This window comes from Plecotus auritus (assembly GCF_963455305.1).
Source record: "Plecotus auritus genome assembly, chromosome: 11".
Taxonomy (NCBI): Eukaryota; Metazoa; Chordata; class Mammalia; order Chiroptera; family Vespertilionidae; genus Plecotus; species Plecotus auritus.
In genome coordinates, this window is record NC_137777.1 from 53,483,111 (window position 1) to 53,509,450 (window position 26,340).

The 26,340-nt window shown below is 43.9% G+C and overlaps 1 pseudogene across 1 annotated transcript in view; it reads right to left on the reverse strand.

Annotated features, from left to right (window-relative positions):
* The window catches only part of LOC308236854, a 170,123-nt pseudogene extending 154,137 nt beyond the window's left edge, over positions 1–15,986 (reverse strand). Inside the window, exon 1 of the transcript in view lies at positions 15,837–15,986. The product of the transcript in view is annotated as an uncharacterized misc_RNA (transcript). The remainder of the gene's footprint in view (positions 1–15,836) is intronic.
* Between the last annotated feature and the right edge of the window lie 10,354 nt (positions 15,987–26,340).

The window sequence follows — 26,340 nt, forward strand, 5'->3', positions numbered from 1 at the left end:
TGCTGTGGGAAGGGAGGGAGTACCGGGCCAGCAGCTGGCAGCTGCTAGGGATCCTACCAGTGCACAACTTTCATGCGCTGGGCTTCTAGTGTTGAATAAGAGTGGTGAAAGCAGACATTCCTGTCTTGTTCCTGTTCTTAGGGAAAATGGTTTTAATTTTGCCCATTAAGTATGATAGTAACTGTAGGTTTGACATTATACTCAATTAATATTTGACAAAAGAGGCAAGAGTATACAATGGAATAAAGACAATGTCTTCAATAAACGTTGTTGGGAAAATGGACAGATACATGTACAAAGATGAATCTAGACTACCAACTTACACCATACACAAGAATAAACTCAAAATGGATAAAAGACTTAAATGTAAGCTGTGAAACCATAAAAATCTTTAAAGAAACCATAAGCAGCCAAATCTCAGACATCTCTTATAGCAATACATTTATAGATACATCTTTTGGGACAAAGGAAACTAAGGAGAAAATAGACAAATGTGACTACATCAAAATGAAAAGTTTCTGCACATCAAAAGAAATGATCAAAAAAATGAAAAGAGAGCCCACTGCATGGGAAAACATATTTGCAGGATACATCCGATAAGTAGCTAATTTCCAGAATATATAAGGAACTCATACAACTTAACAAAAGATTACAAACAACCCAATTAAAAAAATGGACAAATGACCTAGATAGACAATTCTCCAAAGTAGAAATACAGATGGTCAAGGTAAATCTGAAAAAGTGCTCAAAGTTACTAATAATCTGAGAGATACAAATTAAAATGACAGTGAGGTATTGTCAGAATGGCTATCATCAACAAGTCAACAGATGATAAGTGTTAGTTAGGATGTAAGAAAAGGGAACCCTAGTATACTTACTGCTGGTGGGAATGCAGACTTGTGCAGCCACTGTGGAAAGCAGTATGAAATTTCTTCAAAAAATTAAAAATGGATTTGCCATGTGACCTACTTATCCCACTTCTAGGAATATATCCTAAGAAACCTGAAACACCAATCAGAAAAAAATATATGCACCCCTATGTTCATGGCAGTGCAATTTCTAATAGCTAAGATCTGGAAACAGCACAAGTGCCATCAGCAAATGAATTGATAAAATCATTGTAGTATATTTACACAATGGAATACTATATGGCTGTAAAAAGAAAGAACTCTTATCATTTGCAACAGCATGTAGTGATGGAGAGAGTATTATACTGAGCTAAATAAGTTAGTCAGAGAAAGACAAGTATCACATAATCTCACTCATATGTGGAATCTAATGAACAAAATAAACTGATGAACAAAATGTATTCAGAGATAGAAGCATGGAACAGACTGACGAATTTAGAGGGAAGGCAAGGGATGGGGTACTGGGTGGGAAGTGATGAACTGGGGAACTTATATGCATACTAGGGGCCCAGTGCATAAATTCATGCACCTTGAAAGGAACTGTGGGCCGCAAGGCTGTGGTGGGTACAGGGCAGGTCTCAACCCATCCTTCACACCCCCGCCTGGCCCCTCTTGCTGTGGCCCCTGGTCTCCTGTCTGCTGGCAGCCTCAATCCCGCCACCACCTCTCCCATTAGTTGATGGTGCCAGCCCCACTCGCACCTGCTGACGGCACGGAGCAATTGGAGCTGGCACCATCAGTGGGTGCAAGTGGCAGCTGCTGCCCTAATCACCCCTAGGGAGCATGGGGAGGTGGAGAAGCCTTCAGAGGTGATAGAGGCCACCAGCCACTGCTCACACCCACCCACAGTGCTGAACAATTGAGACTGGCACCTGGCACCAGCAGCGGGTGCGAGCAGGACCATTGCCTACAGCAGGTGCAAGCGGTGGCTGCTGACCTCAATTGCCCCTCAGGAGCAGGAGGAGGTAGAGAAGCCCTGAGGGGCAATTTTGGCTGGCAGCCACCACTTGCACCCGCAGACAGCAACTGAGCAATCATGGCTGGCACCAGGCACCTGCAGTGGGTGCGAGTGCTGAGCGAAACCATGGCACACGGGAGCAAAAAATTTTCACTAACAACCAGAGGCTCACCCCAATGACAATGACCAGTACCCCGCCTTTGTCTGGTGCCCCCACTCACCTGCTCCACCATACCGCCACAGCCAACACCTGTCATGTTCCACTCGCACGTTGTAGCGACCGGTTGTTCGGTTGTTCAGTTGTTCTGCCTTTTGGTCTATTTGCATATTAGGGTTTTATATATGTAGATATGCATAGCCCATGGACACTGATAATGGAATGGTGAAGTCCTGGGAGAGGTGGGTACAGGTTGGAGGGGTTCAATGGAAAAAACACACAAACAAACAAAAGGGACATCTGTAACACTTTCAACAGTAAGATAAACTTGAAAAAATAAGTAACTAAAAGTTTGTTGAAATAGCTTATTGCTTAGAATATATGGCTAAGGTATTATTATTGAATTAGTGGCCCAGTGCATGAAATTCGTGCACAAAAGGGGGTTCCATCAGCCCAGCCTGCACCCTCTCTAATCGGGGACCCCTTTGGGGATGTCTGACTGCCAGTTTAGGCCCAGGGATCAGGCCTAAACCAGCAGTCAGACATCCCTCTCTCAATCTGGGAACACTGGCTCCTAACAACTCACCGGCCTGCCTGCATGACCACCCCTAACCACATCTGCCTGCCTGCCTGATTGCCCCTAACTGCTCCCCTACTAGCCTGATCGCTCCAACTGCTCCCTTGCTGGCCTTATTGCCCCTAACTCCCTCTGCCTCGCCCTGCACCTGGGACCCGGGCTTCCCTCCCTCTGGCCAGCCACAGGCACCCAGGACCCGGGCCGGCTTCACCCAGGCTGGCCTCAGCCACAGGGGACTGTGGGTGGGCAGCTTCACCCAGGCTGCAGCCACAGGCACCCGGGACCACAGGGCATGCAGCTTGTCCCTCTCCCAGGCCACAGCCCCAGCTGCTGGCGCCTTGTCCCTCTCCTGGGCCAGAGGTACAGGCACAGCTGCTGGCACCCGGGACCCTGGAGCAGGTGGCTTGTCCCTCTCTGGGGCCGCAGCCTGGCTGGTCCCCATTCTTCTCTCCCCAGTGTTGAGTGTCTGAGCCATTATGACATAATGGCATGAGGGCGTGATGACTATTTGCATGTTAGCTCTTTATTATATAGGATTTTAACTTGTCATGGTTTATCTTCAAGTGGATATTTTTTTAAATACATTTTATTGATTTTTTACAGAGAGGAAGGGAGAGGGAGAGAGAGTTAGAAACTTCGATGAGAGAGAAACATCAATCAGCTGCCTCTTGCACACCCCCTACTGGGGATGTGCCTGCAACCAAGGTACATGCCCTTGACCGGAATCGAACCTGGGACCCTTGAGTCTGCAGGCCGACACTCGATGCACTGAGTCAAACTGGTTAGGGTCAAGTGGATATTATACCACTTCACATCTTGTATAGAAACTTCACTGTAACAAAATTTCACTTTTCCTGGGCAATCTCTGTGCTATTGTCGTCATGTATTTTACTTTCACAGATGTTATATAACTGACATTACATTATTATTTATTTAAAAAGTTAATTATCTTTAAATATGTCTAAATAATAAGAAACTCTCTTATATTTCTTCCTATGCATTTACTGTCTTGGTGTTTTCCATTTCTTGGCATAGATCATTATTTGTATCTGGCAACATTTTATTTCTGCTTGCAGGCCTTCTTTTAACATTTCTTACTCTATAAATCTGCTGGTGATAAAAAATTCAATCTTTAAAAAATGAAAAATATATTTTAACTATTTTTAAAAATATTTTCACTCAGTCTAGAATTATAAATTGAGAGGATTTTCCCCCTTGTGAGTACTTTAATGATGTTGCTCTACTATCTTCTCCCTTACACTGTTTCTGATGAGAAATCCTTTGTAATCCTTATGTTTATTCCTGTGTATAGTGTGTCTCTTTTCTTCTGACTACTTAAAAGATTTTTCTTTTCATCATTGGTGTTGAGCAATGTGATATTTATGTCTTGATGTAGCTTTCTTTATGTCCTGTGCTTGCTATTCACTGAGCTTCTTTGATCTGTGGGTTTATATTTTTTACTATATTTTCTTAAATTTGGAAATTTTTGAATCATTCTATCTTCAGATGATTATATATATATATAATTTTGGGTCTCTAGGAGTGTGTGGGGGGGGAGGCAGAGGAGTGAACCAAACTCTAGGGTCAGGACCTCGGCAGGCAATTGAGTGCGGGGACGGCCAGCAGGGCCACCCCTGCAGTGGCCAGTTCATGACCAGCTGCCTGAGACTGGCTCGCTCCTGGGCTGGGGGGTCTCATGCATCTGCTCCGTGCTGCCCAGCAGTGCGGTGCCTGTCGGGGCTGTGCTTAGCTTACGGGGAAGGCACAGCCTGGAGAGTCAGAGCCTTGATCCCACACAGTAACCAGATCCGGGCATTGGGAATGCGGCCAGTTCTCTGTGCCCTGAATCACCCCACTGTTGCATCCTGGAGCAGTCATGGTGCCTTCTTCCATCACTGTCCCTTAAGCTCGCAGCGATGGAGGTGTGCTGTCATAGGTTTGGGTGAACGGGACATGGAAGACCCGTGGGTGGGATAGCAGGTGCCGGATGCTGGCTGGGGAGGCGGCGGTCATGTGGTTTGTGTGAAACGCTCACAGTCACAGCTTTGGAAGCCTCTTTCTTAGTTTCTCAGAGAGCTCGATGGTGAGGAAATGCAGGTCTCATCCTGCGTTGCGGTTTCCGTGCGAAACCTCACTGTTGGTGGTGTCAGAGGGGTTGGCCAGGAGTGCCTGCGGCAGAGACACCCTTCTCCCGTAACCTCTTCACAGGCCGACTGGTCGCCGGATGCCCGGGAACTGCTCAGCGGATCCCTGCTGTTCCACAGAGTTCTCTGAGCAGCCGTCCATTTTCCGTGGGAAGAAAGGTGTGTGCTTGTGCACAGTCACTGCCCAGTCCCGGGCCAGCAGGGGCACCCTTGCCCCAGATGTGTTCTCCTGCTGGGTTCGCAGAGGTCGGACAATTGTTGTCCAAAATTCCCTTGTTTAACAAAGAAAGTGAAGTTCCCAGTGAGGCCCCTGGTTAGAAAAAGAGGGGATTGGGGAGGGGAGGAGGAGCCCAGCTGCCTCTTCCCTGCCCGCAGGAAGGCACGGAGCCGGAGGCATGATCTCCAGCCCTCTCACCTGCCCGGGAGGCTGCTTCCAGAGAGACCGTGAAGGCCGGGCGATGCTCCTGTGTCCTGGTGGGTCTGAAAAGCAGGAGGCAGAGCTGTGCTCTCACCTGGGCCTCGGGGCAGTAGCCTCCTGGTTCTCGGCAGAGAAGGTGGCCCTGGGGTCTGACTGCTCCTCAGTGGCTGGAACCGCGTGTAGGAGCCACCGGCTCAGGCATGCCCCTGGGAGGCAGATACAGCAGGCAAACCATCAGACCTTGTTGCCCAGGGGACGACGCCAGCATCCTGCCCTGCCCCTGGCCACTCCACGCCTGTGCAAGCTGCCCACAGGCCCACCATCTTTGTTGGGTTAATTTGCATACTCACTCCTGATTGGCTGTGGGTGTTGCAGAGGTATGGTCAATTTACATGTTTGTCTATTATTAGGTAAGTTGTGATGTTAATGAGGTCATTGTCTAATTTAATTTTAGATTAAGTAGTGATTTATTCCAGAATCTGGTAGGAAAATTCTTATTGAATAAATAAAGTTAGTAACACTATAATCACTTATTCTTCCCATTTGATTTGGACCAGTACTGGAAGAATTAGTCCTGGGAAGAGTTTCTGTCACTCAAAATAGTGTTACAGCAGTTTTGAGTGGCAAGGAATATCTTGTTTTATTGAAAATTGTAACTTTAACAAAAGTAGGTGGTCACTATATTTTCACACAGACCTTAGCTGGTAGATGTGAATAATAATAAAAGAACAATTGTATGGAGACACAGCAAGTAAATCATCTTTCTGGCGTCTCATTTATCAAATACTCATCGAATATATTTTGTACCAAACACTGTGCCAGACAGTAGAGCTCAAAGGTGAACACAAGTATTTTGAGAGCATCTCACGGATGCTGAGCATTTAATGAAGTTCGGAGGTAGGGTGAGCAAACTCAGCTTGTTAGCAAAAAGAGCTAGTTAGACATTAACAAAAGAGAAGGAAGAGAACTGGCTAAGCCTGATTAAGTCAGGAAACTAGTTTCACAGATATTCCCAGCAATAGCTAGCAGGAAAGACTGGCTTTCCAACCACCCAGAGAACAGCTGCCAGCTCTCCTGGCTTAGTGAGAAGGGAGAAATGGTTAAGGGAGAAGCTTCTTTGCTGAGTGCATGTGCTGTAGGAGCCAAAATAGTGGCCATGAAGGGGAGGAGGCAGATCTGGGGAGAAGAAAGGATAGGGTAAGGACGCAAGCCCAGGAAAAGTCAGGAAAGAGGCTGAGTAGTTTGAAAGGAAGCTTGCTCTCTCCCAAGCCCAGGGAAATATAGGGATGCTCCACACAGGCCTGGTCGCTCTAGCAGCCATGTGGGCTGAAGTGCAGCTCACTGCAGGCTGGACAGGATCAGAGACGGAGGTCTACTGGGCCTTGGGGCCAGGCTACCAGCACCACAGCTTTGGACCGTGTTGACTCTCCTGTTCCTGGGGGCTCAAGTGTGGGCCCGCTGCCCCAGAACCTGGGCTTGATCTTCAGTGAGATGGAGCTGAACCACTTGGTTGAGGATGAAACACGGGGTGTGGTATACCTGGAGACAGAGAATGCTCCTATCAGGTGCGTGCAGCGGAGTGCCTCCTCAGGTCTGACAGCCTTTTCAAGAGCGCTCTAATAAATCTTGCCACTATCACTCAAAATCCTCCTTCAAGTGTGTCCCTGAATTTCCTTTCCTGCAATGCCAGGGAAGAACCTACTTCCACACTGGTCTTCCTCTGGTAAAAAGCTGAAATTGTGTGTAGAAAGAGTTTGCATTTTGAACACCAGAGCGCTGGATAGGAGCCCCGAATCTTCTACTGGCAGGTCTTCTGATGTATGGCAAGTCATTCTACCTCTCTGAATTGTTTTACCAGCAAATTGTAGACAAAAACATTATCTTCCTCATGAGGATACTGGTGATATCATTTGAAATAAAATAAGTGAAAACTTTATATCCCAAATGCTTAATTATTACTATATAATAGGAATTAGGTATAGATTGTAGATCACAAAATCTAAATTTTCAACAAATTTAAAATTCAGTCCCACCAAAACAAATTATTTTATTTATATAAAGTAAATTTTGAACTACAGTTCATCACTTTCCATGTATATGGGATTCTATCTTCTTATGAAGAACAGCTAGGTGGTCAAAAACATCAGTTAATGTTAAATTTGGCTAAATTTTATACACATATTAGTCAGAAATATAGTCAGAATGAGTATACTATGCTATTCTTTTGAAGATTAATCAACAGAATGAGATGGAGTTTTAGATCCAACATTTTGTAAATGTCCTTAGAAAAATTTAATAACTTCAAGTCTCAATTTTCTCATTTACAACACAAGTTTAATAATGCTACTTACCTCATGGCATTTTTGTTGTATTCTTATTTGTTTATTTTAGTCAATGAGATGTGGTTGAATATACATCTATCTATAAGAGTGCCAGAACAGAGAAGATACTCAAGGAATATAACAAGTTTTCTACTATTGCTTCTATTAATATTCTTATTCAAAGAACATAAGTGCACTGATCCTATTCTCCTCCTGTCTTACCATAGGCAAGTAAGTAAGAAGGGAAGTCAACAGGTAACCTGATCAATACAGAATCTGGGCACAGGTAATTAGAGTGGCTGCATTAATAAACTTGACCCTCCTGCATGTCACTGATTGGCAATATCAACTGGCATTCTACCAAAAAAGCAGGCACTGTATCGTAAAGTACATTTATATAACCCTAAACATCAGGTGTCTTTGAAATTTGATACTAGTAGTTAACATTACTCAGTAATATGGAGCCCACCCCTGAGACCATAGAGACCAGGTTGTTTTAATTTGGGTACAGAATCCAGTGACATGACTAAGAAAGTAACATCATTTAATGTTCCACCACATTGAGGAGACTCTCCAGTTAAAATTCAGAGTGTATGTTGCTCTTCTGCCCTTAGACAGATAATATAGTTTATAAAACTGCACTTACTCTCACAACTCACAGCAGAGACAGAGACAATTTGAAAATCAAATGTAGCCAGATGTCCTTTCAGCAAAGGTAATGACCATCAGGAGGCCAAAGATCTCAGAGGTCTGTGTTGTCAAGAAGTAGGTGGTAAGAATGTAACCAGGACACAGGAGTCATCAAGGTGTCATTCCATGCAGTGAAATTCACATATCTGAGGAACTGTTCAAGGAAGCTGTATGTGTGTTAAACCACTACCCAGTTCGAGATAAAAAAATACTTCCTTGACCCCACAAGTTCAACTGCTCACGTTTTCATTCTATCCCAAAAGTAACCACCATTCCCATTTCTTTCATCAGAGCTTACTTTGCCTGTCATTGAACCTCATAAATTGTACTAATGTATGGCTAAGTAAGGATTTTAAGTTAGACCCATTTTCACATTAGATTTATTGTTTGCTTTTTTTAATGTATTTGTTGTATTAATGGCGTGGATTCAGTTTTTTCCACTAACCTATCCTTTCTGCTAGAATTTTCAGCAATATGCACCTTTATCTGTGCATCATTGACACATACCTGGTGGGTCCAGGTGACAACTGCAGGCAAGACCATGCTTCATCCACGCGGAAGACTGGGTCAGCAGTGCTCATCACTTAACCGTGGCTGGTGCTGGAACAGAGTGCGGGGGCCATGCTGTTTTCAGTCCCCGAGGCTCCCGTGTGGTGGTTTCATTTGACACAATACAACCCATAAAGCAGGAGGGGCAGGAATATCTTTCTGCATTATATTGAGGATTATGAGTGGTAAATTCAAAGAAGTGATAGGTTTGGCCCTTAAAAGAAGTTTTATCCGTCTGCGAAACTACACTCTTCCCTCTTGTTTGTAACGGTTATGATCATTCTGTTGAGGAGTGATTTATTATACCATAAGCCTTGCATGCAATATCCTGTGGCACATGGCTCAGTTACAGTTTCCTTTATCTTCTTCCCTCTTACAAGCATTGTTATGGGTAGATGAACAAAGTGAAGGAATGTGCTACTCCTAGGGGAAAATAAAATAATCAGAGCATTGGAAGAATAAAAGGCAATGAAGAAGGAATGTGACACCAAATTTTGAGCACTTGATCTCATTTAACAACTACAAAGTATAAGTCTGACTGAGAGTCCCTAATTCCTGATGATGCTCTCGGGATGAGCATCAGAGTCCCCTTCATTGAGTACTTTCCACCCTTGAGGGATCTCTGAGTTCAGAGGCTTAGGTTTAGGACACGTGTGGGTTAGACCCATCTTTTACAGAAGCTTTATGTTCCGTCAATCTTAGGAGTTGAGAATAGACTACCTTACATTTTAACATTTCTTCTAGCTCAGGGTTTTATGATCCTTTGGAGATTCATAATTCCCAGTATCTATGACATTCCCAGGTATTAAGCTGCGTTTTTCTAATTTACTGCACCACACTGAATGGTGCCCTTGTGGTCTGAGAAATGAATGTATGCACCCAACCCTAAAGACTATGTTTAGTACACTTGCCCATATTTCTCTCTTCTTTGCATATTTCCATCCAGGTTTGTTCCTTGTGAGCAGGAAAAATCATTGTCAAAAAGCACTATCAGTTGAATCCTATGTTTACCACGTATGACCTGTAGAGTGTAGGCCCACTTTTCTCACTGTAGAAAAAGGGGAAATTATACATGCCTGCAAGATGCTAAATGAAGCAAGGCAGGTAAAACTTCCACCAAATATCTTGGAAATATAATAAGGATTTCTAAATACAAGTTATAGTTTTATATATATACTAGAGGCCTGGTGCATGAAATTTGTGCATTGGGGGGGGTGTCCCTCAGCCCAGCTGGCACCCTCTACAATCTGGGACCCCTCGAGGGATGTCCGACTGCCTGTTTAGGCCAGATTCCAGTGGGATTGGGCTTAAACGGGCAGTCAGACATCCCTCTCATCATCCAGGACTGCTGGCTCCCAACTGCTCGCCTGCTTGCCTTCCTGATTGCCCCTAACCGCTTCTGCCTGCCAGCCTGATCACCCCCTAACCACTCCCCTGCCAGCCTGATTGATGCCTAACTGCTCCCCTGCCAGCCTATTTACCCCTAACTTCCTTCCACTGCAGGCCTGGTCATCCCTAACTGATCTCCCCTGCCAGCCTGGTCACCCCTAACTGCCCTCCCCTGCAGGCCGGGTCTCCCCCAACTGCTCACCCCTGCAGGCCTGGGTCCCCCCCAACTGCCCTTCCCTGCAGACCCAGTCACCCCCAACTTCCCTCCTCTGCTGGCCAGGTCACCCCTAACTGCCCTCCCCAGCAGGCTTGATTGCCCCAACTGCCCTCCCATGCAGCCCTGGTCCCTCCAAACTGCCCTCCCTTGCAGGCCTGGTTCCTCCCAACTGCCTTCCCCTGCTGGCCATCTTATGGTGGCCATCTTGTGTCCACATGGGGGCAGGATCTTTGACCACATGGGGGCAGCCATCTTGTGTGTTGGAGTGATGGTCAATCTGCATATTACTCTTTTATTAGATAGGATAGAGGCCTGGTGCAAGAGTGGGAGCCAGCTGGTTTGGCCCGAAGTGTGTCCTAGATCAGTGTGGGGGTTCCCTTGGGGTGTGGGGCAGCCTGGGTGAGGGGCCTGTGGTGGTTTGCAGGCCAGCCACGCCCCCCGGCAACCCAAGCAGAGGCCCTGGTATCTGGGATTTATTTATCTTCTACAATTGAAACTTTGTAGCCTGGAGCAGAGCCACGCCTTCTGCTCACTCTGTGGCGGCAGCCATTTCTGTTGGGATTTATGTATCTTCTATAATTGAAACTTTGTAGCCTTAAGCGGAGGCCAAAGCAGGCCAGGGCTGTAGAAGCTTGGCTTCTTCCATCGCTGTGTGCAACCCTAGCCTCCTGCTCTCTCCAGCTCTGTGGCTGCTGCCATTTCTGTTGGGCTTTATTTATCTTCTATCATGGAAACTTTGTAGCATTGAGTGGAGGCCTGGGCCAGCAAGGGCAGGCGGAAAGCTTGGCTTCCTCCATTGCGAGGGAAACCAAAGCCTCCCTCCTGCTCTCTCTGGCTGCAGCCATCTTAGTTGGGTTTATTTGCATATTCCCTCCTGATTGGCTGGTGGGCGTGGCTGGTGGGTGTAGCGGAGGTACAGTCAATTTGCATATTGCTCTTCTATTAGATAGGACTAGAGGCCTGGTGCACGAAATTTGTGCACAGGGGAGGCAGGGGTGTCCCTCCGCTCAGCCTGCACCCTCTCCAATCTGGGACTCCTCGAGGGATGTCCAATTGCCCTTTTAGGCCCGATCCCATGTTAAACAGGCAGTCAGACATCCCTATCACAATCCAGGACTGCTGGCTCCCAACCGCTCACCTGCCTGCCTGCCTGCTTTCCCCTAACCGCTTCTGCCTGCCAGCTTGATCACCCACGAACCACTCCCCTGCCTGCCTGATCGATGCCTAACTGCTCCCCTGCCAGCCTGGTTCCCTCCAACTTCCCTCCCCTGCTGGACTGGTCACCCCTAACTGCCTTCCCCTGCTGGCCGGGTCACCCCTAACTGCCCTCCCCTGCTTGCCTGGCCCCCCCAACTGCCCTCCCCTTCCAGCCTGATCGCCCACAACTGTCCTCCCCTGCCAGCCATCTTGTGTCCACATGGGGGCAGCCATCTTTGACCACATGGGGGCACCCATCTTGTGTGTTGGAGTGATGGTCAATTTGCATATTACTCTTTTATTGGATAGGATATATATATATAAAAGCCTACGTGACCGAACTACCGGTTGACCACCAGTCACTATGATGCGTACTGACCACCAGAGGGCAGACGCTGAATGCAGGAGCTGCCCGCTAGTGATCAGTGTGCTCCCACAGCAGGAGTGCCACTGACCCATCCCGGTAGCCCACCAGCCCGGTAGCAGCCACTCATTCCCTCAGCAGTCCTGCAGGTCCAATCTCTGGAGAACGAGCCAGGCACTGATGGACTGGAGCCGCCAGCCTCCCGGAAGTAGGCCTCGGGTACCGTGGCCGCTTCCCTTCCCTAGACACTCTGCAAGGAAAAAACGATATAAAAGCAGCATCCAGGTGGCTCCTGACAACTGGCGTGAAAGTCAGCTGGACGGATCCGGATCCCAGGCCGACAAGGGTGTTCCACCACTCACCTAGAGGGCTGATCATATCTGGGCCCTCCCCATCCCCTCACGATGGGCGCCAGATGCAGGGCTCAGGGCTGCCAAGCTCTACTGCGGCATTAGTGTCTCACTATCAGGACTGACTGTGTGCAAGCCCGCGGCAGGTGCAGTGGAGCCAGTATGAGCAGGAGCAGCAGGCAGGAGTGGCAGGTGGTGGTGGACTGCGAGTTTCAGCCTGATCCCCATAGGCCATGCTGAAGGACCCCACCTGGGCATGAATTCATGCACCAGGTCTCTAGTGTGTGTGTGTATATATATATATAGGTATTATTTATATGTCATCTCTCTTATCCACTAAAGTACAGTTCTGAACTGACTTTCAGATTTGTTCTTTGATTCATGAGCCTCTCATTTTCCTCACCTGGCATGAGCTAATACCCTCCAAGCTGGTTTTCTCCTTATGGCTCACACTGCCAATGCAGTTCCCATACCTGAGATCTCTACCCAAAAGCCTACAATGCTGAATTCAGTCTGCTTAGCAGGGCCACGGCCCATCACTATCTCCCTCAGCCTGCACCTAAGCTTGGGTCCTGCAGCCTCTGTATTTCTACTCACACCGTCTCCTGCTGACATCTTGACAGTATCCACCTACTGTCCTTTCTTTTTTTCTTTTTTTCCATGCATTTTTGTTTGTACATAAGTTCATTTTAAAAAATTACTGAATTTAGTGGGTGACATTGGTTAATTAAATTATATAGTTTTCAGGTTCTCTGAGTTTGGAGACTTGGGTTTAGGTGCAGTTCTATCATATATCATCTGAATAGGTATTGTGCATTCACACCCAGAACCAACTCTCCTTCCCTCACCTTTATCCCCCTTGTCCCTCTTCTATGTCCCCCCACCCACCTTCTCCTCAGGTAGTCACCATACTGTTCTCTGTGTTTATGAATTGTTGTTTTTGTTTGTTTGTTTTTGCTTAACCCCTTCACCTTTTCCACCCAGCACCACAACCCCATTCCCCTGAGTCAGTTTCTATTTTGTTTATTTTGTTCATTAGTTTCCACATGTAACTGAAATCATATGGTATGACATTCCTTAAATAAGCCATGGATGTGGGCTCTGGCCTCACCATTTCCCAGCTGTGGGTTTTCCACACCATAATCCCTGATTCCTTCTTCACACTTAGATAAAGCATTACCTCCCTTAAACTCTTAGACGGGCATTCTCTTCTGGGGCTCCAGGGAGTGCTGTCCAGGTGGTTGGTGTGATGTTTATTGAATTATATAACTAGAGGCCTGGTGCATGAAATTTGTGCACTTGGGGGGAATCCCTCAGCCTAGCCTGCGCCCTCTTGCAGTCTAGGAGCCCTGGGGGGAAGTCCTACTGATGGCTTAGGCACACTAAGCCATCAGTCAGACATCCTTAACATTGCCACGGAGGCAGGAGAGGTTCCCACCACTGCCGCTGTGCTCGCCAGCCATGAGCCCGGCTTCTGGCTGAGCAGCATGCCCCCTGTGGGAGCACACTGACCACCAGGGGCAGCTCCTGCATTGAGTGTCTGCTCCCTGGTTTTCAGTGTGCATCACAGTGACCAGTCATTCCAACATTCGGTCACTTGCATATTAGCCTTTTATTTTATAGGATATGTTGTAGATGAGGCCCCCTAGAACCATAAGAAATGCAAAAAATTCACTGTTAACTCATTCTCGAATTTTCCCCATTTAAAATCAAGTTGGTGCTCTGTGGGGCGTGTGCTGCACCTTGGGAACCACTGGGCTTGACACTTTTCCTCTCTGAGCTTCATTTCTGAATACATACACATATACCATGGGAATGTAATCTCTTCTCCGCCTACCTCACTGGGTTGTCCTGAGGAGGTTCTGAGCTAATAAACCTAGAAATGTTTCATCAAGTAAGTGATGTCTAAATGGGAAGGGATTGTTATTTTTAAGCCCACAGGTACCCTCACATGTAGCAGGTGCTGATTAGGGGAGGAGGGCATGATTGTTTCCTGGGACTGTAGCTATCAAAGCTTTGCAGAAGGTTCCGCAGGCCTCAGAGGGGTGGGCTCTGGCCAGCAACCCTGTAGCAGTGGTCATCCCTGGAGGCGCTGGCGGGGGGGGGGGCACTAGGGGGGCGCTAGAGGGGCGGCAAAGCCAAAGGGGGAGTAACTGTCAAATATTGGCACCATTCTTTAAATTGTATGTGGTCATTTCACAGCTGTATGTGCTCAGGGTGGGTCTCCAATCTCCTGGAGTGGGCCAGGGGCTGGAGAGGTAGAAGGGTGAGTGGGGCCGGGCCAGGGTGGGGCCAGGCCAGGGTGGGGCCAGGCAGGCTGGAAGGGCAGGTTTAGCCACTGCCCCCGATGAGGTTCAGTGCACTTCTGCTGTGGAGATGGTGCCACTGCTGTTGGGGGGATGGGTCTGACCTTGGCGGGGGGGGGGGGGCGTTCAGGCCTGCCTCTACCTGGTCTGGAGTTGTAGGGAGGAGAGGCATGCCAGGCCCCAGCAGAGGGGGTCCAGCAGTGGCAGGCCATGGGCCCCGGGTGCCTCGGGGGCACTGATGGGTCATCGCCGGAGTGCTATCATTGTGGGCACCCCTGACGGGGGTGGCAGGGGAAGAGATCAGGAGTTGGAGGTGCGGGCTGTGGCTACCCCCGAGGCTGGGTCTTTTCCCCATCTGGTCAGCCTCCCTCTCCCCCCAGGAGTGCAGGGACTGGGGTAGGGTGTCAGTGCAGGGGGATTGGAAGAGCTCCCTGTGGCCATTTCCTCTTCCTTCTTTGCAGTCCGGGCTCCTGTCAGGTGCTCTCCTCAGACCCCCAGGAACTTGGCTCCCGCCACCCTGCCCCTCTGTGGCTCCCTGCCAGCCCTGCCCCACTTGGCTCTCCAAGGCTGCCTGTCTGTCAGGAGGCTGCTGGGGTGCCCTGCTGTGGGCAGCAAGGTCCTGGGGCAGAGGGTGGGGTGTGGGGAGCAGCTCCAGTAAAGTTTAGTAAACCCCATGTCCACATCGGGATTCAGCTGCGGGGCCAGGGAGGAGTCTGCCTGGGTGGGACGAAATCATGCGAGGCCAGAGTCCCACCCTGCGGCCCCACAACCCCACCCACCCACCCTGCTGAATGGTTGTTACATGACGGTGTCCCGGCAAATTTGCATATTCCTCTATTATTAGTTTAGATTCATTGTTTGTGGTGCACAGTGCATCAGAGTGAAAGACATCTTCTGCAGAAAACAGTGTGTGGGGCCAAACACTGGCCACAGACCCCAGTGTCTCCTCTGTGCAGGCAGCACACACTGAGTTTACTGTTATTCTTCTGAAACTTTGCCCGATTCTTGGTCAGCTCTCTGACTCTGTTCTAGGTCTGTGAGTCACATATACTCATTTTATTTATACATTCATCAACAAGCCTAGGGCTTGACACACCGTTAAAGGTTGGTATCTTTCATTTTCATGTACAGAAAAATACAATGTAGCAAATCCCGATAATATATTGTGTGTGCTAACTGAGCTCACTGGATATCAACTTCAAATGGGTTGGTGCAAAAAAGAAAGAGGAGAAAAGACCATCTGAACACCACTGTATAGAAATCCAAGCCATCTCCTGGATTCTTAATTTACCTGTGACTCCTCCACTACCTCTGTGTAACTTCGCCTGTCAACTGTGCATGCACATCGCTGTACTATACACTCGCCAACTGTGTCCTTACCCGTTTGAAATTTGATACGCTTATTCAGCTTGACTGACATGGGGACTGTTTTTTGCCTCATCACTCTCAGCTCCTGGGCATCTTCTCTCAGGCATCTTCCCTCTGAGTGGTGGGGGATGGAGTCAGCACATTCATATCTCTGCCTCTATTCGTACATTGAGCCTTTCAAAGACTTCAGTGGTGCCTGGCTCATTATCTGTGTCATTCCATACATTACACGTGTTCTGAGTACTCACTTCATCTTTGGTGGCTGTCTAGGACACATATTGCTCCTGTCACTCATAGACAGTGAACTACAACACAACGAGCTACAAAGTACCCACTATTATTTCCATTTGTACCAGGTATGGAAGCTAACGTACCCTGGATTGTCTACACCAGCCACTCTCGGCTGCCGAGCGGGGACCCAGAGAGAGAGTGGCACATATGAACAGGCACGGTGCGTCAAGAGGAGCCTGGAATGACTGGATCTTGTTTTCGTAGAAGGTAGAATGGCTTAGATCACAATTTAAATGTATGTGAACATAAGGTATATTCCATATCCAGCATAGTAAAAAAAGTCATTATTCCTCAAAAATAGTCCAAGCCCTTCTGTTTTTCTTCTTTTCTTTCTTCCTCCTTTCATTCTATTTCTTCCTTCTTTCCATTCTTTTGTCCTCTTTTAAATTTTATTTCCATCCTTTCATTTCAGGTATTTAATAATATATTTTTGTGAAAAAATATCACACTATCTATACCTGTAAGAAATACTGATTTAGCCAAAACTGGTTTGGCTCAGTGGATAGAGCGTCAGCCTGCGGACTGAAGGGTCCCAGGTTCGATTCCGGTCAAGGACATGTAACTTGGTTGCGGGCACATCCCCAGTAGGAGTTGTGCAAGAGGCAGCTGATCAATGTTTCTCTCTCATCGATGTTTCTGACTATCTATCACTCTTCCTTCCTCTCTGTAAAAAATCAATAAAATATATAAAAAAAAAGAAATACTGATTTAAACAAAATTAACCAACAAGCAGAAAAGCTCAGGCCTTCAGGACCAGCTACCAGGTACACATGCATATGCATGCCGGTGGGGCATAGGTGGTTTTATGGAAAGAAAAGGGAAACAAACAAAAATATATCTGTGAGGAGATCTTCACAGGCATGGTGAACAGAAATGTGCTTCAAGGAATGTTCTAAGCACTGCACATCTACCATCTATTTATCAATCACTGTAAAAGGATTTTATTAGGGTCATAAAAGAGACAAACTTGGGGTCTCATGGCCTTAGATAAGGAGGAATTATATTTATTTAGGGACAGGATTGTGAAATGTTTCAACAAAGATATCACATTTGAATCTGGGATTAAAAGATGTGTAAATTTGTCCGGCCAGTATGGTTCAGTGGTTGAGCATCAATCTATGAATCAGGAGGTCACAGTTCGATTCCCAGTCAGGGCATCCCTGGTTTGGGGCTCAATCCCCAGTAGGGGGTGAGCAGGAGGTAGCCAATCAATGATTCTCTCATCATTGATGTTTCTATCTCTTTCTCCCCCTCCCTTCATTTCTGAAAACAATAAAAAAATATTTTACAAATAAAGGGTGAGTAAGTTTGTACTGGCTGGGCGGCTCAGTTGGTTGGAGCACCACCCAGTACACCAAAAGGTTGAGGTGTTGAATCTCAGGGCACATACCCTAAGTTATGGGTTCAATCCCCCTCTCAGGACATGTATGGGAGGCAATCAATCAATGTTTCTCTCTTACATAAGTGTTTCCATCTCTCTCCCTCTCTCTCTAAAATGAATGAACATATCTTGGGGTTAGGCTTTAAAAAAATGATGGCCCACTCTGGTGTGGCTCAGTGGTTGAGCATCAACCCATGAACCAGGAGGTGGCTGTCTAGGACACGTATTGCTGCTGTCACATTCAGGGCACATGCTCAGGTTGTGGGCTCAATCCCCAGTAGAGGGTATGCAGGAGGCAGCTGATCAATGATTCTCTGTCATCATTGATATTTCTATCTCTCTCTTCCTCTCCCTTCCTCTCTGAAATCAATATAAACATATTTTTTTAAAAAAATGCGTAAGTTTATGGTGAGAGCAGTGGTAGGTAAGTAAGAAACTGGTGCTCAAACTAGAGGGCACATCGTTATTACTTGGAAATTTCTCCTAAAGATTGGTATATCTTTGTATCAGAATCTCAGGGTGATTCAGTAGTGAGGAACATGGGGAGAGGCCGAATACTTTCCATGTTAACAAATGATCTCAGTGAAGCAAGCAAGTCAGTGATGCTTACAAACCTCTGGGTTAGGAAATCACATGAGAGGAGATTGACATGGTCTGGGATCATAACGAGTTGGAACAATAGTCTCATAGGTACATATAAAGGGGAAATGAGTTATGTATCTGAAAATATAAGTAACGTAGAGAATGAGGTTCCTGAATAAGGTTAATGCTCCTGGTATTTAAAACTTCGGCGAGCCCAAGTGCTGTTCAAGGTTTTATGAACCCAGTAATGATCAAGGTAGATATTTATTCTGTGGAGTCCGCATTCTAGTTAAGACAAACAATAAGCAAATAAAAAATAAGCAAGATTATCTTGGACACTGAGTGCTATAAAGAAAGACTGGGAAGGACATAGGGTCCTGAGGACATCAATGTTTACAGAGACCTTAAAAATGAAAAGAAACAACCCATACAAGATGTGAGGGCAAGAACATTCCAAGGAGTGGAATGGAAAATACAGAGGTCCCGAAGCAGAGACCTGCTTGGCATGTTTCTGGAAAAGAAGGTACTGATGCAATTGGTAATGAGTCGCCATGAAATACATTAATGGGGATTAATGTTATTATAATCAGATGCAATATAAACATTGTAGAGAGTAAGGAGGATACTAGACAAGTCTAGCTGAAATTTACTTACAGTGGCTAAAGTAATAGGCAATAAAGTCCTTCCTCAAGCGAATAACCCTAGGGCTAGCGAAGATATTGACAAACATTTTGAGGGAAGTTTTGGACATGGAACCAACAGGCCCTGACAACTGAGTAAAGTGAGCTACCCAGGTGGAGAGGAAGGTCAAAACTGGATTCAAAATTGTAGGTACCTGTGATGTCCCTTAACTGCACAAGTAAGGATATTTGAAAAAGGAAGCAAATGGAGAGGCATTTACACATTTTGTTCTGATTATGTTCACTCAGCCGCCATATTTATTAGGCTTTACTTTATTGGACCTGAAGGTGTACTGATTTGGCAGGTTAGAAACCCTACGTCCTTGCTGTGTATCTAGCTCTAATTGTGCAATCCTGAGCAACTTGTTTTTCAGATATTCAATATTCTGATTATAAAGGGAGAAATGAATAAGAAGTCTTGCTTATTCCAGCTCTCTAAAAATTTACAATTTTATTATTGTTTTGATATTTTAATTAACCTACAAAAATGTTTTTTCTTTAATGTTCTTCATTTAAGTATAAATTAATTGCCTTTTCTAAAGCATGTACTTATTCTCTATCATTAGTAATGAAGTCCTTTCAACAATGTCCAAAGACACAAAACTAAAAATTAGTGTTAATGACCAGGAAAGAGATATTCATGTGGCCATTCATAGATATTTTGAATATTTTAAGACTATTTTGATTAATATATAGTAAACTTTCATCACAGGCAATCAGTGGTAGACTCAAGATGTATAATCAAGATTGGTGTTATATTTAAGGGCTTTATAGGGGCTGCTCTTAGCATTCCTCATATATTTTGGTATTATAGTCTCAATATTTGTGTCTCTCCAAAATTTGTGTGTTCAACTGAGATGATGGAAATGAGTAGGTAGGGCCATTGGGCGGTGATTAGGTCATGAGGGTGGAGCCCTCCTGAATGAGATTACTGTCCTCATTTATAAAAGAGGCCCCAGAGAGCTCCTCTCTGTCCACCATGTGATGACACAGGGGACAGTCCTCTATGGACCAGGAAGGGCGCCCTTTCCAGACACTGACCCTGTTAGAGCCTGGGCCTTCCACTTCCCAGCCTCCAGAACTGGGAGAAATAACTTTCCATTGTTGCGAAGACGCCCAGACTGCCACATGACATTAAATCCGCTGAAAGAGACTAAAACTCCCGGTTATACCTTTCTTGCAGGTAACACTAGATTGCGGTGACACTATTTTAAAAATTAATTCATTCTTTGGAAATATTGGAAGAAACTGTTATGTAATTGCCAAAGAGCAAGACAGGATATCAAAAACACTCTGGTTTTTCTTCCAACGTCTAAGACTTGAGGTAGTAAAAGTGTATAATGCTGACCCAGGACAAAGAACAACTGCTATAAATTAGAAAGTTGAGGCTAATTCTAAACTCTGCCAAATACCTGGGGCAAACCATTGATTTCATTTCATTCTCCTAAAGGTAAAACAAGGATAATTGTACCTGTCTCCTACCAACTGCACAGTAAAATTAAGAGGATTAACGATGCAGTCCAGTGCTCGGAGGTCCTCAGGGCACAGCACTACTAGGTCAAACGCACCATCATTAATTGGGGCCTGTGGCATATATCTCACCGCTCTTACCTTTGCTCACTCATCTGTAAAATGGGGGATTAATAGCCCCCTGCCTGACCTAATTACTCCCAGTGTGGATTAATTAGTAAGTGGTGGCTTTATATGGCCTGATGATGGGGGGTGGGGTCACTTTACTGACTACATGACCCACCACAGGACCCAGTTTTGTGAGGAAATGCTCAGACCTGTTTGTAATGTAGGTGTTCCTTATGCTGTGACATTTCATGACCACACTGCTTAGTATTCAACAATGCATCCATGTGCACATGTATCAAATTCTTAGAAAATTATTGAAACCAATGTTTCTTGCTGTTCATTCTAGATGAATGAAAGTTCCTTTCCCCAGCTTCAGTACACCACTCAACAAGAAAATGCACGTTAAACATGAGCTCTTAAAGGTTTTCATCACAACAGAAATAATAACCATGTATGGTGATGGATATTAACTATGTAGATTTATTGTGGTGATCTTTTTGCAGTATATACAAATATTAAATCATAATGGTGTATACCTGAAATGAGTAAGTGTTATAGATCAGTTATATTTCAGTTACATTTTTTCTCTGCATTTTATATTATTAATAATATTTAATACTTTCTGTTTATTAACCCAGTTCACAAATTGTACTACAACCATATTTTACATTTTCTAAAATATGTATTCATGTTTATATTCATTAATATAAACCAAAAAGCAATAACTATACTAAAAATCAAAAATGAGTAAAAGTTGCATGTATTTATACGTTATGATATAAACAACATATTTTAATTATGAAACATCAAGTAAATAAGACTACAGAACTAGTAGTCACTCATGGATGTACTAACCACCCAGATGGAGAAAATGTGTACCTTCTGTCAGGATAAAAGAACATTTTTCCAGTTTCCTCTTCAAATATACCACACCTAAATGAAAGTTTTCTACATATTAAAATGACAAAAATAAAATCTCCATCATTTCCAAATTTTATTTTCAGATAACTACACCTGTGCATTCTTGAAAAGGTAATTTTCAGTAATTCTATGATTTAGTATATAGGGTATCTGTTTCACTGTTCTCCTGAGATTATAAATCTATATGAATGTAAATCTACATTAAAATATTTAGGATAATATCCTGAAAAGGGGTTTTAAAATTAGATTCATTTTAAGTCACATTTAACCTTGTTGTTTTTTCATTTTGGCCTATACATAAAACAGCCCACATTTGTTTTCTCTCTTTCTTATTATCATTGTGTTTGTAACAATCAGTTAATTCCCTGGCCGTTATGGACTGAAACTTTTGTTTGGTTAGGCCAGACCATACAATTGCTGGTTTCTGTTCCAAGTTTTCAGTAACCCTTACAGGGCTGGATTAACATGGACTCAAAGCTGGTGTGGTTGTACCTCTCAGGGACCGATTTACTGGGATAAAATGGTTTCTACAGGTTTCCTGTTGCGTTTCAACACTCACAATTAAACAACTCCACATCACCCTCATTTCATTATATTGGCTGCACAGAGTAAGATTTTTTTTCCCATTTTCTGAGTCCAAGGGGCAGAGTAATGAGAGAAACCCACTAGGCAGGGAGACCTTAATGGTAAAAATGTTCTTCAGCTCTGTCAGAGAGTGTTGGCGGGTGCTATCAGGAGGTTTCCGCAGGGTAGAGAACAGCACTTCCAGCTGTCTCCCCGCTCTGTGCCCATGCAGCTCAGCAAGGAAACTCGCCCTGACTCAGTCCAACCAGGCCAGGTCAGGGAAGAAACAGGCCTTCATGGTACCAAAAGCACACAGTACAAATGCTTACTTTTCAATTTTGTCTCCTGTCAGCTCAGTAGTAGAACAATCCTGCTATGCAACCAAAAAAAGGCAAAATCAATTTTTTTGCCCAACTCAGAGATGTGCTTCTATTTAATATTCAACAAATAAAGTTACATAAAGCATTTAGTTCAATTTTAAGATTGTTTATTACTTCCAAGAATGAGTCCATCTATTTGACCCATTGATGCTTTCCTGTAGGTAAAAGGTTTTTTGTAAGGTCAGGATACTAAGATACTTGGTTACAAGAAACAGATAATGATTCTGGTTAGCTTATCAACGTGTTTGTTTCTGTGTATGTTTGTGTGCCTGTGTGTGTGTATGTGTGTGTGTATGTGTGTGTTTGTGTGTGTGTGTGTGATACACACCAGGGTCAGGAGTTACAGAATCTAAGAAAGTTGAACAATGAAGTACTGGCAATAGCTTGGGAGCCACTCAAAAAATAGGTTATTTCCCAACACCATTTATTGAAGGGATTGTCTTTACTCCATTTTATGCTCTTGCCTCCTTTGTAAAATATTAATTGAGCATAATGGCATGGGTCGATTTCTGTTCCATTGGTCTATATGCCTCTTTTTGTGCCAGTACCAGGCTGTTTGGAGAACAGTGGCTTTGTGGTATAACTTGATATCTGGTATTGTGATCCCTCCAACTTCTTCTTCTTTCTCAAGATTGCTCAGCTTTTCAGGGTCTTTTTTGGTTCCATATACATTTTGGGGAGGTTGTTCTAGATCTGAGAAATATGCTGTTGGTATTTTAATAGATATTGCATTGAATCTATAGATTGCTTTTGGTAGTATGGACATTTTAATGATGTTAATTCTACCCATCCACAAACCTGGTATATTCTTCCACTTGTTTATATCTGTTTTTCAATGTCCTCTAGTTTCCCACATACAGGTCTTTTACCTCCTTGGTTAAGTTTATTTCTAAGTATGTTATTTTTTTTTTCCATTTCTCTTTCTGAGCATTCATTATTGTTGTATAAAAATGTCATCCATTTCTGAGTGTATATGTTGTTTCCTGCTACATTGCCAAATTCTTTTATTAACTCTAGTAGGTTTTCAGTGAAGTCTTTAGTGTTTTCTGTGTATAACATAATTTCATCTACAAATAATGAGAGTTTTAAGACATCCTTTCCAATTTTCATGACTTTTATTTTTCTTTTCTGATTGCTGTGGCTCAGACTTCCTGTCCTAGGTTGAATAGGAGTGGTGAAAGCAGACATCTCTGTCTTGTTCCTGTTCTTAGGGGAAGTGGTTTTAGTTTTTACCCATTGAGTATGACTTTGGCTCTCAGTTTGGTATATATGGCCTTTATTTTGTTGATCCCTCTACTCCCACTTTCCTGAGAGTTTTTATCCAAAAAGAGTGTTGGATTTTGTTGAGTATTTTTTACGCATCAATCAATATAATCATGTGATTTTTTCTTCCAATTTGTTTATGTAATGTATTGCATTTATTGATTTGCAAATATTGTACCAGCCTTGCATCCCTGGAATAAATACCAATTGGTCATGGTGTATGATCTTTTTAATATATTGCTGGATCTGATTTGCTAATATTTTGTTGAGGATTTTAGCATCTATTTTCACCAGGGATATTGGCCTCTAATTCTCTTTCTTTACAGTGTCTGTATCTGCTTTTGGAATTAGGATAATGCTGGCCTCAAAAAAGAACTTGGAAGTGTTCCTTCTTCTTGTATTTTTTGGAATAATTTGAGGACAATAGCTCTTAGTTCTCCTTTCAGTGTTTGGTAAAACTCCCCTGGGAAGCAATTGGAAACAGGGTTTGTTTGCTGGGAGTTTTTTGATTACTGCTTCAATTTCATCAGTAGTTATCAGTCTATTCAGGTTTTCTGATTCCTCTTGATTGAATTTTGGAAGATTTTATTTTTCTAGAAATATGTCCATTTCATCCAGGTTGTCCAGCTTGTTGGAATATAGTTTTTCATAGTATTTTTGATCATTTGTATTTCTGTGATGTCAGTTATTACTTTATCTCTTTCATTTCTGATTTTGTTTATTTGGATCCTCTCTCTTTAAATACACTCAAAATGGATAAAAGTCTTAAATGTAAGTCGTGAAACCTTAAAAATCCTAGAAGAAACCAGAGGCAGCAAAATCTCAGACATCGCCCTGACCAGTTTGCTCAGTGGATAGAGAGTCAGCCTGGGGACTGAAAGGTCCCAGGTTCGATTCCAGTCAAGGGCATGTACCTTGGTTGCAGGCACATCCCTAGTGGGGGGTGTGCAGGAGGCAACTGATCGATGTTTTTCTCTCATCAATGTTTCTAACTCTTTATCCCTCTCCCTTCCTCTCTGTAAAAAATCAATAAAATATATATTTTTTTAATAAATAAATAAATAAATAAAAATAAAAATAAAATATCTCAGACATCTCTCATAACAATATACTTACCAATATTGTACATCTTTGAGGGCAAGGGAAACTAAGAAGAAAATAAACAAATGGGACTACATCAAAATAAAAAGCTTCTGCACAGCAAAAGAAACCATCAACAAAATGAAAAGGGAGCCCACTGCATGGGAGAACATATTTGCCAATGATACATCCAATAAGAGGTTAATATCCAAAATATATAAGGAATCTCTACAACTTAACAAAAGGATTACCAACGATCCAATTAAAAATAGGCAAAGGACCTAAATAGATATTTCAAAGTGTACATACAGATGTCCAAGAGACATATGAAAAAATGTTTAAAGTCACTTATCATCAGAGACATGCAAATTAAAACCATAGTGAGGTATCACCATTCACCTGTCAGAATGGCTACCATCAACAAATGACAAGTGCTGGCAAGGATGTTGAGAAAAAGGAACCCTCCTTCACTGCTGGTGGGAATGCAGACTGGTGCAGCCACTGTGGAAAACAGTATGGCGTTTCCTCAAAAAATTAAATATGGAACTGCCATTTGACCCAGTGATCCCACTTCTAGAAATATATCCTAAGAAACCCAAAACACTTATCAGAAAGAATATATGCACCCCTTTGTTCATAGCAGTGCAATTTACAATAGCTATGATCTGAAAACAACCCAAGTGCCCATCAGCAGATGAGTTGGTAACAAAGCTGAGGTACATTTACACATTTGAATACAATGCAGCTGTAAAAAAGAAGGGTGCCTTACCCTTTGAGACAGCATGGATGGACCTGGAGAGCATTATGCTAAATGGAATAAACCAGTCAGAGAAAGCAAGTATCATTTGATCTCACTTATATGTGGAATCTAATGAACAAAATGAATGGATTAACAAAATAGATCCAGAGACATGGAAGCATGGACAGACTAATGAATTTCAGAGGGAAGTTGGGGGAGGGAGGTAGCTGAGGAGATATTATTGAGGCAATTTATATGCATAGCCCATGGACACAGATAATAGAGTGGTGGGGTAGAAAGGGTCAATGTTGAAAAAAAAGGGGGACATCTGTATTACTTTCAACCATAAAGATATTTTTTTAAGTTTATGTAACTGAGCAGGAGCATTTGAATTTGGCCAAGAAGGACTTACCAATGTTCAAAATAGGTTTCAAATGTGTAGTGATCATCTACTTGCATATTAGAGGGATTTTTTTTTTCCATTTCTTAAATGGAATTCTGCCTTTTTGCCAGTTTATTTGTTCAGTTCAAAACTGCAGAGGGTAAGCTCAATGTTAAACAGCCCCAGAGACCTGGCTTCCAAACACCAGATCCAGTTATTCAGACCCTGTCACCCAACTACAACATCAGATCAGCTGTGCACACCTGCATCAGAGCTCAGCAAAGGAAAATGAAGGACATCCGGTCTATATAGCATGAGGATGTATTTATAAATAGCTGCAATGCTCCGTTTTATTATTTACATGGATTCTAACTGATCAATACTATATTTTTCAATGCTAAGTGGAAATTCTATTTTGAAAATCCCATTATTCTTCATTGTATGTCTTTTTATGAAAAGCATAAACAGCAATGCACTGATGAGTCCCCCTTGTGTGTGCTTGTGGGTCCCTGTAACACCGGAAATTCATTCTATCACTAGGACCTGTCCTAGAGAAAACTTTCACTTGTAGCATTTCTGTTGAAAA